The sequence below is a fragment of the Neofelis nebulosa genome, chromosome 6 (assembly GCF_028018385.1).
Source record: "Neofelis nebulosa isolate mNeoNeb1 chromosome 6, mNeoNeb1.pri, whole genome shotgun sequence".
NCBI classification, from domain to species: Eukaryota; Metazoa; Chordata; class Mammalia; order Carnivora; family Felidae; genus Neofelis; species Neofelis nebulosa.
In genome coordinates, this window is record NC_080787.1 from 61325080 (window position 1) to 61341172 (window position 16093).

At 34.8% G+C, this 16093-nt stretch overlaps 1 protein-coding gene across 1 annotated transcript in view; it reads right to left on the minus strand.

Moving 5' to 3' along the window:
* The window catches only part of LOC131515417 (protein eyes shut homolog), a 779912-nt gene that overhangs the window by 242538 nt on the left and 521281 nt on the right, over nt 1-16093 (minus strand). The gene's annotated exons all lie outside the window — the stretch shown is intronic.

The window sequence follows — 16093 nt, forward strand, 5'->3', positions numbered from 1 at the left end:
TAGCAATCTTGGGGTATGTTTGTATCCAGTCCACTAAGTAAACAGTCAAAACTCAGGAGTTGAAAATACTCATTTCTGATCCTTTCCTCTTCAACCCCTAAACTCTCATATACACATATTTTGAGCTACTAAAGTTTCCCAAGTTGAAATAGCATTTGAAAAAAATCAATTTAATAATAGATTATTTCACCCAATTTGAACAAAAAGCCATTCTGATGATATGGGTATGTAGAGAGATTCACTTCCGTTAGCTTAGGGGTGAAACCAAAGACCACTTTCCCTTAGGAAAAAACCATGTGCGTCCCTGTCATTTTTTAGAAGTATTACAGTGAGTGATGGCTGATTCTTACAAAATTGCCTTACCTAAATAATAAACGTGCGGTTTACCTGTCTTCTAAATACTGGGTTTTGCATGATTAGTATTATTTGTAGCATATGATTGATTTTCCTGCCTGTGTATTTTGAGATTTATTTTAAAAAATAATATTTCGATGCTAAAATATTTATACTGTACCATTTTTAATCCAATTTATTAATCTAGCTTTTATTAAAAATATGAAGAGAGAGATTAATAGAGATGCAAAGGATTTAAATTTCACAAGCACTCTCGAAGCCAAACTTGTAAATATTCTCATCACTCTAAATGTAAAAAGGCTGTAGTGTGATCCAGCGAGCCGTGCCTCAGGATCAATACCTCTTTGGTTTCATATTTCTTTGTCAGCTGGCACGCCATCTAAGTGTCCCTTGTCTCAGCTTATTCAATTTTCTCTGGGAAAGTCCATCTATTTCTCATTCTTATATATAACTTTTTTCTTTATGGTTTCTAAGGTTTTAATGCATGCCACTTCCCCCCCAATTGTCCTTCCTATACACCTTTGCCAAACGTGGCTTCCCCATCTTTGAAACTTCTGATATGGAGAGAAGAAAAGTAAAGTTCATACCCCAAGCAAACTTTCAATTTGGAGATAGCCAGACAAGTAAAATTTTAGAAATTCAATCAATATAAAAATAGATGCAATCAATGAATATATGTAATCTAGGCTTAATGCTTGAAGAAGCATTACAAGCCCCTCCTTAATTTAGGGTCTGTTTCTTATTAATAGCTCCCATGAAAGCACTCTGAATTTAAAAACTGAGAAAAATGTAATTAAATAAATGATTAGGATGATGAAAAAATGCTTTGTCTTTCACCCTTACAATAGAGACAACATACTTCTGGAGTTGTTTATGATAAGAAAAACAATTACATTAACCTTTTAGAAGTGTTCCAGAAGATGACAAATGAAATACACCAAGTAGACCAAAATCCGTGTCATGTCATGTGCAAAGTAAAATTGCTGATAGAGATGGTTTCAAAATTTTATATTACTTGATACAAATAGAAAACTAAATTACTGTGAGGCCTATAAGCCCACAATGATGAAGAAATTTAATAAGCTCTAAATACATAATCTCAGTTAATTTTATTTATGTAATCTTGATCCAAATGATTTAAGGTAGTTACCTTTAAACTCTAATACTTCATTTTATCTTAAAACATGTACATTTGTTCAGGGGCGCCTGGGTGGTTTAGTCATTAAGTGTCTGACTTCGGCTTAGGTCATGTTCTGACCTGAAGTTCCTTCCCAATTCCACATCCCATGAGTTCGTGGGTTCTAGCCCCATATCAGGCTCTGTGCTGACAGCTCAGAGCCTGGAGCCTGCTGCGGATTCTGTGTCTCCCTGTCTCTCTGCCCCTCCTTGGCTGCACTCTGTCTTCTCTCTCTCTCAAAATAAATAAACATTAAAAAAATTAAAAACCCATGTACATTTGTTCATACTAAAATTTGTTCGTTATTCTATTATAGGACTGAGTCTACACTAGTTTTTCATATGAGGGAAAATAGTAGGAAATAGAAGAAAAAGGGAAAATCTGTGTAGGGAAATAAAGCATAAAATAAATTAGTGTTCAGGAAAATTATCTTATACAACTTAAAATGGATCTATTCATTCAATAAACAAATGAATCCCTATTATGTAAGAAACTAGTAGGTGGTGGGGAGGTGGAGGTAGATAAAGCAGTTGTCTTCTGAAGGTCTTCATAGAGGGTAGACAAGAAAGACACTACCATTCTTTGAGAGGTCAATTTTCACCAAAACCAGAGGAATCAGGGCCAGCACACCAGTATTGGCAGTGTAGGTTAGTGTTAATGGGAGCTGACAGATCTGTGCTTGGTCTTCAAGTCTCACTCAAACTCAGTGAGCAAGTGATGCTGGGAAGATTTTACTCAGAGATACAAACTGGGAGCTTGTGATTGCCAGGCTCATGAGGCAAAAATGAAAATAGGGAGTTCAAAGAGTGCCTATCTTTACTGATTATAGAAAACAAACAAAAAGGAGAATATTTTTTTCCTAATCTTTAGCTTTTTTTGCTCTTCTTTAAAGAGCCCCAGTCCAGTATCTCATGCTTTCATGCTGCTCTGTCTTATCTTCTATCCATTGTAAGCAATGCTTGACCAATGAGAGGACACACTGGAATACATCATTTGAAAGTGACAGAGATACCTTCATTGTGTATACATTGTTATTATAGCAATGGCCTCTTATAATGGGATAGTTTGCTTTATTTAATAAACATTTGTATATCATTATGAACCAAGCATTTTATTTTCCTCAAGTATTTTACCTTTAAATTCTTTTTTAAAAAGTAAGCTCTATGCCCAATGTGGGGCTTGAACTCACCATCCCCAGATTAAGAGTCCTATACTGTAGTGACTGAGCCAGCCAGGTGCCCCTCCCCAAGGACTTTAAAATACTCAACATCATCCTCCCCACGAATTAAGCAGAAACATGTTGGGTTTTTTTTCCATTTAAAGATCAGGAAGTTGAGTACCTGAGGGGCTAACTATCTGCGGTCCCCTAGTACCTAACTGACATAGCTGGGTTTTGATGTGAAGATGGAAGCAGAGATTGAAGTGAATTCCAGAAACACCAAAATGCTGCCAATGACTCAAAGATAGAAGAGGCGAGGAACAAATCTTCCCTCAAGCCTCTGAAGGCAGGGTGGTTTTACTGACACCGTGACTTCATAGTTCTGGACTCCAGAACTATGAGAAAGTAAATTTCTATTGTTTTAAGCCATCAATTTTATGGCAATTAGGTTACAGCAGCCACAATAAGCAAATACAGAGCAGAAGTTTTTCTTTTTTTAATGAAACAATGTTAAAAATTAGAGGCAAGGATTAGAATATTAGCAGTGTTCAATAATTAAAATGGAATTCAGACATAAATGAGATTAGAATGTGTATATATTGAATTATAAGTGGACACCTTATTAAGGTATACAGATAATCTAAAAGATTTGGGTTTAACAAATATCTCAGTTGTGGAGTGGTTATGAAAAAGATCAGAAAGCAACAGTGTATCTCTTTTTTAACATTTTCACAGTGTAGTTAAATTTGACAGGAAACACTGATGTAATAAACACAAATCTATTACAGATACCTAAATCTAGTACCTGCATTTATTGCAATTCAAATAGAGTAATAAAAACATTCTAACAGACCTCTTTAAAGCGCAAAGGGGACTGTGCTCACTAATTCACTAAACACTAAGGGTGAACACAGTCATAGTAGTAACTGGAAAAGCAATGGCAAAAATATATTCAGCAATTTACAGTCCTTTACTATTTGATACTTTGAAATCTAAAACACATTTCCCTTTGGTTTGTTTTTAATTACCTTTAGGGGGTGGGATTATATTTGCTATCTATAGTAAAAGGAAATGTTTATATTCAAAGCTTTTTATCAATTGCAGATGTTTTGTTGACAACCAATATAGCAAACATTTCCACAGTGGTTTACTTTAACCTTCAACCAACTGAGAATCAAGTGTCTTAATCTTGGGGAGAATAATACAAATTTTGAAATCATAAGTTCTTTAGGCCAAAGAAAGTTCTCAGTGGTGGTGCTGTAGATGGGTGGAGAAAGCTTGTCTTTCTACTCAAAGACTTTCCAGGGAATCAAAGTTTTATGCCACCACAGAAGCAATTCTATATTACATTGTGAATTGTAAAGGGGAGAACAAAGAAGTATCCACAAATGAGGAAACTTACCAACCTTATTAAAGAATCTTTGAATATTTTCTCTACTCAAAAGCATTTTCTGAATTGAGAAGGGGTTCTCATTTTGCTAATACCTCAGCCAGAGCCTAGAATTTCCTGAAGTGATAGTTTTCAAAGAAAAAAAAGCACTAGATGTAATAGGAATATTAAAATACACACATGATTGTTTCATTCTGAGTGATTATATAAGTATAGGGTTGTAAGGATCAAGCTACTTTCCTTTCTAGTACTTAGAAGAGAAAAAATGATCCTCCTCCCCTTTTCTCTTTATGGTCTTTTTGTAGAGCATCATAATACAACACAGTTCCATGCACTTTTTACCAGCAGAATAAAATAATCAGACAAACTTTATAAAGAAGAATTTCTCACATTAACAGTTATATACCTATAAATGCAAACTGGAACAGGGTCAACTGTACTCAGAACCCAGGAGTCTTAGTGGTAGGAAAGACTTGAGATGCATAGTCCATTCTCCTACTTAAAGGAAGACACTTTGTAAAGGCTTTGTAAAAGATGAATTTCAACCTGTTTGAATATTCAAATGAAAGAAGGCTCATTATGTCACGAAGCCATTTCTTCATTGTTTAACAGTTTTGCCACTATTTGTATAAAAGCCATTCTGTGTGTGTGTGCGCGCGTGTGTGTGTGTGTGTGTGTGTGAGACCCCGTGATGTGTGTGTGTTAGGTACCCTTTATTGAAGATTTTCTTAAACCAGATACTGGGTTCAACACCATACATGGATTATATCAAGGCAGTGTTTCTCAATCTGGGTTTCCTTTTTGCCCCATTTACCTCCAGGGAGTATATGGCAATGTCTGGAGAAATCTTTGTCACAACAGCAAGAGGAGGATGCCACTGACATTTAGTAGGAAGAGGTCACCAATGCTGCTAAACATCTTATAATGCACAGGGCAGCCCCTAACAACAAAGCATATATATCCCTAAATTATCAACAATGTTCATCTTGCAAAACTCTGATTTGAAGTAAAAACAGAGTGAATGTTCACTAGCTAAATAAATGGTAGGTCTTGTTATAAAAACGAGGGGCAAAGGAACATGTTTTTTTCCCCCTGTAATACAGCACTATTTTCTACAATGAAGGATTATAAAAAGATTATTTTAGAGTTTTTTTTAGATGCTTATTTATATTTGAGAGAGAGGGAGAGAGACCGTGCAGGGGAGAGATGGAGACAATCTGAAGCAGGCTCCAGGCTTTGAGCTGTCTGTAAGCACAGAGCTCGATGCTGGGCTGAAACTCATGAACCTCATGAGCTGTGAAATCTTGACCTGAGCCAAAGTTGGCTGCTTAACCAACTGAGCCACCAATGCGCCCCTAAAAATATTACTTTAAAACATTTTGTTATTTTCATGCAACATATTCACATGACTCAAGATTCAAAAGGTATGCAAAGATATGGATATAGTGTAAAATCTTTCTCCTACCCCACACCTGGACTACCCAAGTCCTGTCCATCGAGGAACCAGTGTTACCAATTTCTTGTTTATTTATCCAGAAGTCCTCTATGCATCTGTAAATGCACACATACACAGACACATGTGGACACAAATACTATATACATTCTTCCCATGGTGTTTTTATTATTTAATCCATTTTAGAGATTATGTTCTAGCATGACACAAAGAGTTTCCATGTTTCTTTTTAAGGTGGTAGAGTATTTCATTGTATGGATTTCACTGTACTTTATGTAACCTCTCCTCCCTCTATGGATATATTTTCATTTTTTTCTACAAGTAGATTCGACAAGTAGAATTACCAAAGAAGAAAGTTTGTGTTTGTAATTTTTATTGGCTATTTTCCAAATTACCCTGCATTAAAGTTGTACCTGTTTCCATTTTGTAACTTTTAAAATTTTCTCTCACTGTTTATACCTTCTCATCAAAAACTTTCTAGGAATAAATAAAAAGGTTGGTACACCAGACAGTATTTTGTTCCTATCATGTTCTCAGGACTCAACTATTCAGAATCTGCCCACAAGGTTTTTTTTTAAACCTGCTTTTAATTGTGGTAAAACATATATAACATAAAGTTTACCCTTTTAACCATATTAAGTGTAAAATTAAGTGGCATTAAGTATATTTACAATATTGTGTGACGGTCACCACTATTTCCAAAATTTTTCATCACACCAAATGGGTGAAACTCTAATTATTAAACAATAGTTCCCCATTCAGCCTCCCCTCAATAGCCTTGAATCTAATTTGTGTCCATGAATTTGTCTATTCCAGACATTTCATGTAGGTGGAATCATATAGTATTTGTTCTTTTGTGTCTGGCTTATTTCACCTTAGCATGAAGTTTTCAAGGCCCATCCATGTTGTAACATGTATTAGAATTTCATTCCTTTTTTAAGGCATTTTATCTATCTCTTGATAGACATATATTTGTTCACAGCTTTTGGCTACTGTGAACAATGCTGCTATGCATACTGGAATATAAGAATCTGTTTGAGTCCCTGTTTTTAGTTCTTTTGAGTATGTACCTAGGAGCGTAATTGCTGGGTCATATAGTAATGTTACATTTAACTTTTTAAGGAACCATCAAATTGTTCTCCATAGTGACTAGACTATTTTAGATTCCCACCAGCATTGTACTAGGATTCCAATTTTTTCACACCCTTGCAAATAACATTTGTTATTTTTCATTTTGAAAATAAAATTATAGCCATTGTAGTAGGTATACAGTGGTATCTCATGGTTTTGATTTGCATTCCCCTAATAACTAATGATTTTGAGCATGTCTTCATAGGCCTATTGACCTTTTATATGTCTTCTTTGGAGAAATGTCTGTTCTTTACCTATTTTAATGCCAGGTTCTTTGCCTATTTTAAAATTGGGTTGTCTGTCTTTATATTGTTTGTCTTTTATTGTTTATTGTTCCTCCTCGTACCCTGAATCAAAACCTTACTCAAATTAATTTTCACCCATTCATCATAAGTCTGCTTCCTTGAGAGAAGACAGAATCCTTTTACTCTAATAGGCACATAACCATTAAATTTGGTTTCCTGCCCAATTCTGGCAAGGCATAATTTACCTTTTCAAGAGGATTAAGATAATGGTGAAAAGTATCAAGGATTTTATTTCCTAAAATATTTTAGGTAAATTTTTCAAGGGATAATCTTACCTCTAAATTTGAGAAAGAATATTTGTAAATACATTCATAAGCAAGCAATGATAACTCTAATAAAAAGGTTAATTATCTATAATGGGTCACAAATTCTTTTGCAGATATTTTTAAACAAATTATACAAACCTAGGCAAAAAGTCTACACAAACTGTCAAAATTTGTTGTCTATTCAAATTCACTTTGGAAACATATTGTAGGTTAATTTAATTACATTCAGATTAGGTGTGACTAAAAGGTAACGAAACAAATCTAATCACTGGAAAAATTAGAAATTTTAAGTTTTCTAGAACCCTCCAAATTATACTGATAGTGTTTTATGTATGTAAATTAAATAGCTAAAAAGTAATTTAGACACAAATGAGATCAGAATATGTATAGGGGTGCCCGAGTGGCTCAGTTGGTTAAGCAGCTGATTGTTGATCACAGCTCAGGTCTTGATCTCAGGGTCGTGAGTTCAAGCCCTGCACTGAACTTGTATGTTTTTAAGTAAACAATAAATAAAACAAACTTAAGAAAAAGAATATGTATACACTAAATTGTGAGTGGACTTTTAATATGTACAGATAATCCAAATGACTTGGCTTTAACAAATATTTAGCTGTTGAGTAGCTGAGAAAAAAATCATAAAGCAATAGTATCTTTCCTCTTGAACATTTTCACAATGCAACTTAATATGTTAGGAACCTTGATTTAATCAATATAAATTCAACAACGTAAATGGAAATAAAAAGGTTCTAGATTCCTAATATATTGTCATTGATCAGGCCTGTATTTTGTAATGGTTTACAACAGAAGTGTATTCAAATTAAATGGTAGACAAAATCCTGGGTCCATTAAATGTTAAATCAACAATAACAACAAAAATTTGAAGAGAAAGATTGAAGACAATACAAAGTAATGACATCACCAACACTACTACTGATACTACTACCACTATTAATTGATAATAATTGATTGAATAAGATTTACTAAATGCCAAGTAACAAGTGCTTCTATATACTACATATATTAACTCACCATAACCTCCACAAGTAGGCAATCTTATAGTGTCCATTTTACAGATAAGAGAATGGAAGCATGGGATTGTAAGTGATTTGTCCAACCTCACAAGGAGAAGATCCAGGATATGGACCCAAATAGACTGGCTCTGAATCTAAATACCTAACTCTTTTATCAGTGGTCCCCAAACTTATTTCCACATTGACAACTCCTGGGTGTCCTACAAAAATTACAATGATCAGGCCATAACCCCAATCAACTAATTCCCAATCTCTAGGGATGGAACACAGGCACATGTATTTTTTGAAGCTACACAGGTGATTCTAGTGTGCAGACAAAGTTGGGAATCCTAGGTAGCCTTAAATCATGGAAATCAAAGAAACCAGAATTATCAAGCAGAAAACCTACAACTGAAGCATTAAGGAGAAGGGATAATCTTAAACATAAAATGAACCACAACAAATAACACATGACATTCTTATACCACTAAAGAAAAAAAAAAAGAGTTTAAGCTGAAGCAAGATGAAATTGGGTATCTTGAGTATTAATATTCTACTTACCAAAACAACATGAGGTAATAAGCATTTTAAAGAAAAGGGTGTCTGCTCTTTATTTGGAATGAAAGTGGTATTATGTTGAGAAACAGGCAATAGATAGACAATTCTAAAATTTGTATATGTGCTGCCGAAGCGAGCACGACAATTCTAAAATTTGAATGGAACCAGAAAAGACCCTGAACAGCCAAAGTAATGTTGAAAAGCAAAGCAAAGTTGGAAGCATCACAATTCTGAATTTTAAGCTGTATTACAAAGCTGTAATCATTAGGACAGTATGGCACTGGCACAAAAACAGACACATAGATCAATGGAATAGAATAGAGGACTCAGAAGTGGACCTACAATTATATGGTCAATTCAACTTTGACAAAGCAGGAAAGAATATCCAATGGGAAAAAAAATAGTCTCTTCAACAAATGGTGCTGGGAAAACTGGCAGTGACATGCAGAAGAATGAAGCTGGCCCACTTTCTGACACCATACACAAAAATAAATTCAAAATGGATGAAAGACCTAAATGTGAGACAGGAAACCATCAAAATCCTAGAGGAGAACATAGGCAACAACCTCTTTGAACTCTGCTGTAGCATTTTCTTACTAGACATGTCTCTGGAGGTTGGGAAACAAAGCAAAAATGAACTACTGGGACTTCATCAAGATGAAAAACTTCTACACAGTGAAGGAAACAATCAGCAGAACTAAAAGGCAACCAATGGAATGGGAGAAGAAATTTGCAAATGACATATCTGATAAAGGGTTAGTATCCAAAATCTATAAGGAACTTAGCAAACTCAACATCCAATTAATGAACAATCCAGTTAAGAAATGGGCAGGAGACATTAATAGACATTTCTCCCAAGAAGACATACAAATGGCTAACAGACACACGAAAAGATGCTCAACATCACTCATCATCAGGGAAATACAAATCAAAGCCATAATGAGATACCACCTCACACCTGTCAGAATAGCTAAAATAAACTCAGGAAACAACAGATGTTGCCAAAGATGCAGAGAAAAGGGGAACTCTCTTACACGGTTGGTGGGAATGCAAACTGGTGCAGCCACTCTGGAAAACAGGGTGGAGGTTCCTCAGAAATTTAAAAATAGAGCTACCCTATGACATAGCAATTGTAGTACTAGGTATTTATCCAAAGGATACAAAAGTGCTGATTCAAAGGGACACACACACCCCAATGTTTATAGCAGGACTATCAACAGTAGCCAAATTATGGAAAGAGCCCAAATGTCCATCGACTGATGAATGGATAAAGAAGATACAGCCATACACACACACACACACACACACACACACACACACACACACACACACACACTGGAATATTAGCCATCAAAAAGAATGAAATCTTGGGGTTCCTGGGTGCCTTAGTTGGTTAGGCATCTGGCTCTTGCTTTTGGCTCAGGTCACGATCTCACTGTTCATGAATTTGAGCCCCACGTCCGGCTCCATGCTGACAATGTGGAACCTGATTGGTATTCTCTCTCTCCCCTTCTCTATATACCCCTCTCCAACTCATGCACACACACACACACACACACACACACACACACACACACACTCTCTCTCTCTCTCTCTCTCTCTCTCTCTCAAAATAAATAAACTTAAAAAGAATGAAATCTTGTCATGTGCAATCATGTGGATGACACTAGAGTGATTATGCCAAGTGAAATAAATCAGTCAGAGAAAGACAAGTATATGATTTCACTCATATATGGAATTTAAGAAACAAAACAGATGAATATAGGTGAAGGGAAGGAAAAATAAAATAAGTAAAAACAGAGATGGAGGTGAACCATAAGAGACTCTTAACTATGGAGAACAAATTGATGGTTGCTGGAGGGGAGGTGGTTGGGAGATGGGCTAAATGGGTGAGGGGCATTAAGGAGGGCAATTGTGATGAGCACTGGGTGTTACATGTAAGTAATGGATCACTAAATTCTACTCCTGAAACCAGTACTTTACTACATGTTACCTAACTTGAATTTAAATAAAATCTTAGAAGAAACAAATAGACAATTCAAAGATTCTTACCATTCTCTGTATTTCAATGTGTAATAATAGTACAAAGTTTATGATATTCTCTAAAGGCAAGTAGGCAAAATCCTTATTCTAATACTTGAGATATACAAAAATAATGTTTTACTTTTTCCCCCAAATGGGTTGTATATATGAAACTAGAATGCATGTTGCATGGATTCCTAGTACAAACCAAACAGGAAGTCAGAAAAGGGAACATCAACTACAAACTCAAACATATGTAAGAGAATCATGTTTTTCCTTGCTGTTTATCTGGAACCTAATTATGAATGCTCATTGTCATGTGTCACATACATTGCAGAACTATTCAAAGTTGAGAATAATGAAAGAACTAGAAATGATGTAAGAATGTGTGAAATTGAGCAGGTCACTTTATTTACCCTCAGTTTATTTATCTCAAGGATTGTCAGACTTTTACTGTACAGTGCCAGATAGCAATATTTTTAAACTTTGCAGGCTACCTACAGTCTCTTACATACCTTCTTCTCCTTCCTCCTCCTCCTCTTCCTCCTCTTTGCCATCCTTTAAAAATGTGAAAACCATTCTTAGCCATGGGCTGTATGAAAATAGACTGTGGCCAGATTGGCTCCTTGTTTGTGGTCTGCCAACCCCTGATTAGATACTGCATTTCAAAAATAGCACAATCTAATGCTTTGGTTCTAAGCCAGGGGTGATTTTGTTCTTTTTCAGGGAATGTTTGTCAATGTCTGGAGACATTTTTGGTTGTCACCTGGGGTGGGGGACAGACATACTGTGTTACGCACATCTAGTATGTTGAGGCTGGAGATGTTGCTAAACATCTTACAACACACAGAACAAGCTCTCACAGCACTTATCTGGGCCAAAGGGTCAAGGTGCCTAGTTTAAGAAGCTCTTGACTAATGGCCATTTTCTTTCAATTATAGGGACAGTAAAGAGATTAAGTATATTTAATCATCCTTTATCCAGGATTGTGGTTAATTTATATTTATTCAATCAGTGAGACAGATCTGCATAACAGTGTTAGACTTAACAAGCTCTGAGATCCTGCAAGCTATACTACCATGGAGAAAATAAAAAAAGATGAATTTGATAACCTCAAATTATGAGAGTCAAGTGCAGTTACAGCCTTAAACATGTGTGATTCACAGAGAGGAGAAGGGAACTAACTAGGCAGTACTAGATTTGGAACTGTGACATATCAAATATGTTCAGGCCACTGAATGAGAAAACCAGAAACAGGAATTGCTAGTACTCTGAAGATGGTAATTTTGAGCCTAGAATCTGTTTATTTTTGCCTGTCCATAAAATTGTGATATATCTTCTATGAATTTGGGGTAAAGAATCATGTGACAAAAAAAAAAAAAAAGAATCACGTGAGACATACTGGATCACCAAAAATGTGTAAGGGAAATTTTACACATTACTAATTCCAGTAAGAGGATAATGCTCAAATTGACACTTCTAATTTTTTTTCTTACTGTGTACTAATTGCATTTTCATGGCATTGCATTTTTTCTTTAAAAAACTTTTCACTGTATTGCTTTTTAAAATGTTAAATATTCATCTCTTTAAATTCTAATACATTTAACATTATATTAAAAAAGTGATTATTAGGAAACCTGATTATAAATTCTAAGAAATTCACTGTAGCATATCCTATTAAAATTGGATTCTAGGCTCACCTCTAAAGTTTTGATTTGGAAAGCTCTACCTCTGATGTTATTGAAGGCATTAGTTTGTATTAGCAATAAAAGAAAAACAGTGTTGCATGTCTGAGAAGATTTTGAATGAGAATTCTGATTTCTACTTGTTATTTCTGTAACAACAAAATAAGTAATCTTTTAAGGGATTTTACATAGCTAATTCTGTTGTATAACACAGTAATGAAAACTGACAACTTCGAACTATACAGAGAGGTATGTTTGTTGCTTTTCTTTTATTCTAGACATGCAAAGATAATACATCGGTTAAGTGTGCTAGATCTGGGGTGGAGAATGAGGAGTAGTGAGAGATAATGTTGACATAAGAGCAGTAGATACATCTCAGATCAGGGAGAGCTTTAAAAATCATATGAAAGAGTTTGGGTTTAGGCTACTGAAAGCTTAATTTGGGAAAGTAAAATAATCAGATTTGTGTTGTAGTGACATTATTCCAGATGTTTAGTGACATTATTTTGGAAGTCTTGTGGAAGAAGGATTGGAGGGGCTTAGAGTTGAGAGAGGGAAACCATTGAGAAGAACACAGAAATCATTCAGGGGAGCAAGGAGGGTGTTCACTAAGGATGGTACAGTGGGAATAAAGAGGAAGGGGGCAGATAGTCAAGGAATAAGGAAACATGAGCCTGGATTGGCTGTAAAGGAGGTAGTAAAGAAGGAGACTAAGTAAAAACTCTAAGATTACTGATTTAGGATGCTGAGGAAACACTTTATCTATATCATCTCTTTTAGTCTATGATGTAAAAATTATTATCTACATTCTGCAGATGAAGACACTTGGGTTAAGCAACTTGCCCAAGACCATACAAAGAAAAGCTGCAAAGCCAGGATTTGAACCTAGGATCATCTAATGTCAGCGCACATGCTTTCAACTTTTCTCAATAACTAGGGTGCATAATACAGGAATAAGAGGATATTTGTGATGTTAGGTAAGACAAAGCATTATGTTTTGGAAACGTGGAGCCTGAGATGGTTATGGAACAGCTAGATCATATAGTAGGCAACTAAATGATTGGAATTTTTAAATTTGGTTTTATACTACCCTCCTATATTATACTCTAGCTTATTAGATTTTACAATGATGACAATGGCAAATATTTATATAGTATGTCCCAATGTAAAAAGACCAGTGATAATGCAAGCATTCTATAGAACATATTGGGAAACAGACTGTGGAAAAAGGTCCTATTAACTTTTTCATTAGTCATTTTTAACTATATTACACATTAACACTTCAGTACACTTCACAAAATAGCAATTTGAGCTTTTATTCAACCACATTTACTAGAAAAGTGGGAACTAAGTTAAACACAGTCTAGAAAACAAATAGTGCAAAAAATTTCATGAATATTAATAGAAAACCAGACAAATGTAATGTACTTGAGTTTGTATCACAAAATGTACAATTCATTCTTTTGTGGAATTGCTATTTCCAAACAAGATGGATTGCTTTAGTCACTTTAAAAAATGTTAAAATGTAAAACATCCATGGAAGAAAGAAGATAGGCTCAGATTATGAGAAATAGATTTCTTAATGAAGGAATGAGGTTTTGAATAACGTGCTCCCTTTGGCAGCATCTTAACAAGATCATATTTGGTGAACATGAATCATTAGTAAACTATGAAACAATGAACAAACACACACATCCAGATAAGACTGTAGGTTGCTGTGGATTTGCTAGAAATTCCCATCTGTCATTATTTCTGATTTTTTTTACCTTGTCCTAAAATCATTAATAGGGTACATGTAGTCAATGTGAATTGTATGCCTGATACAAAACACATCAGGATTTAATTTATTGAGTGGTATTTCATTAGTTCAGATGAGTTGAAACGTGGCATTTCATTTTCTAAAACTGTGTGGGAACATTCATCATATAGATGCTTAAATTATAATTTAGACACTGAGTAAAGTTTCAGTGTATCTGAATAAAATTGAATAAACATCCTAAATGAACCAAAATTCATTTTAGATAAAATTGACTTTTTCTGATTAGTGATAGCTTAAAATTTCCTCATGTAAGATTAATCAGAGGCAATCCCCCCCCCCCCATTTTTATTAAACTATATGAAACTACTCCTTATTCATGGAGCTATTTTCATGAAGTAGAACATTTTTAGTGGTTTGATTTATTTACTTTATCTTACCTGATTTCAAAATACCTGATGGACAAATGAAGGGATCAAATCAGCTGGGTACTTTAATCTATACAATCAAAATTTTTAATAGATCATTCATTCATTTATCTGTACTTTACTTAAGTATTATTGTGATAATTACTAAAAAAGAAAGATGAACTCTTTTGGATAGTAATCTAACCTGAGTCAAGTGCTTGGGGAACAGTAAAGTTTCTGCTGCTATCATTACTAGACTAATGCAGTTTTGAAAAACATCAAATTGATCCCTGTTACCTGAATAGTAACCATAAAATCTACTAAGATATTTCTGGCAGAGTCACAGTTGGTTGTGACTTTGGTTGTGAAAAAAATTACAAAACATTCACAAAGAGTAAAATCTCTTCAAATCAATAGGAAAAAGGCTTGTTGGATTTAATGAACTACTGGTTCTCCTAATCTGAAATATAGCATTGATTAAGCAATGTAGGATCCTCTTGCACATGGAGAAATCTACACCATGTCTTATATCTGGGGAAGTGTATGTCAACTTTACTTGTCTTCCTTTGGTTTGCTTTAAGTTTTAAATGCCCGTTAGGGGTGCCTGGGTGGCTTAGTCAATTGAGTGTCCAACTCTTGATTTCAGGTCAGGTCAGGATCTCACAGTGTGTGAGATTGAGCCCCTCACTGGGCAGACAGCATGGATCCTGCTTAAGATTCTCTCTCTCTTTCCCTCTCTCTCTGCTCCTCCCCCACTCTCTCTTTCTCTCTCAAAATAAACTTAAAAAAATAAATGCCCATTATTTATTATGTACAGGGTATGATTATTGCCATTTTCTAATATTACTGAAAATGAAAATTTCTTTCCTCTTTTCTTTATACACATACAGCTTGAGTTTTGGAATTGTAATCGAAAGTATTAAATTTGATCTTATTTACTGATATTTTTGTGGAACTCTAGGAATATAAGATATAACACTTACTGGAAAAATTTTTACAAAAACAATGAATTATGGGCATATAGTTAACACAATATAGTAATAGTGTACACTTAGAAGGGGTTAAGGTGGCAAATTTTATGTTATGCATTTTTTTACCCCAAAAAGCAATGAGTTATATTGTTTACAATCATATAATTCATTTGACAAATTTTTAAAGTTTAAGTTTATTTTTAATTTTTAAATTTTTTAACTAAAATTTTTTTTAATGTTTATTTATTTTTTGAGAGAGAGGGAGCACGAGTAGGGAAGGGGCAGAGAGAGAGAGGGAAACAGAGGATCTGAATCAGGTTCTTCACTGTCACTGCAGAGCCTGATGTGGGGCATGAACTCATGAACCTCGAGATCATGACCCAAACCAAAGTCAGACACTTAACCAACTGAGCCACCCAGGCATCCCAATTAATTTTCATTTTTATTTT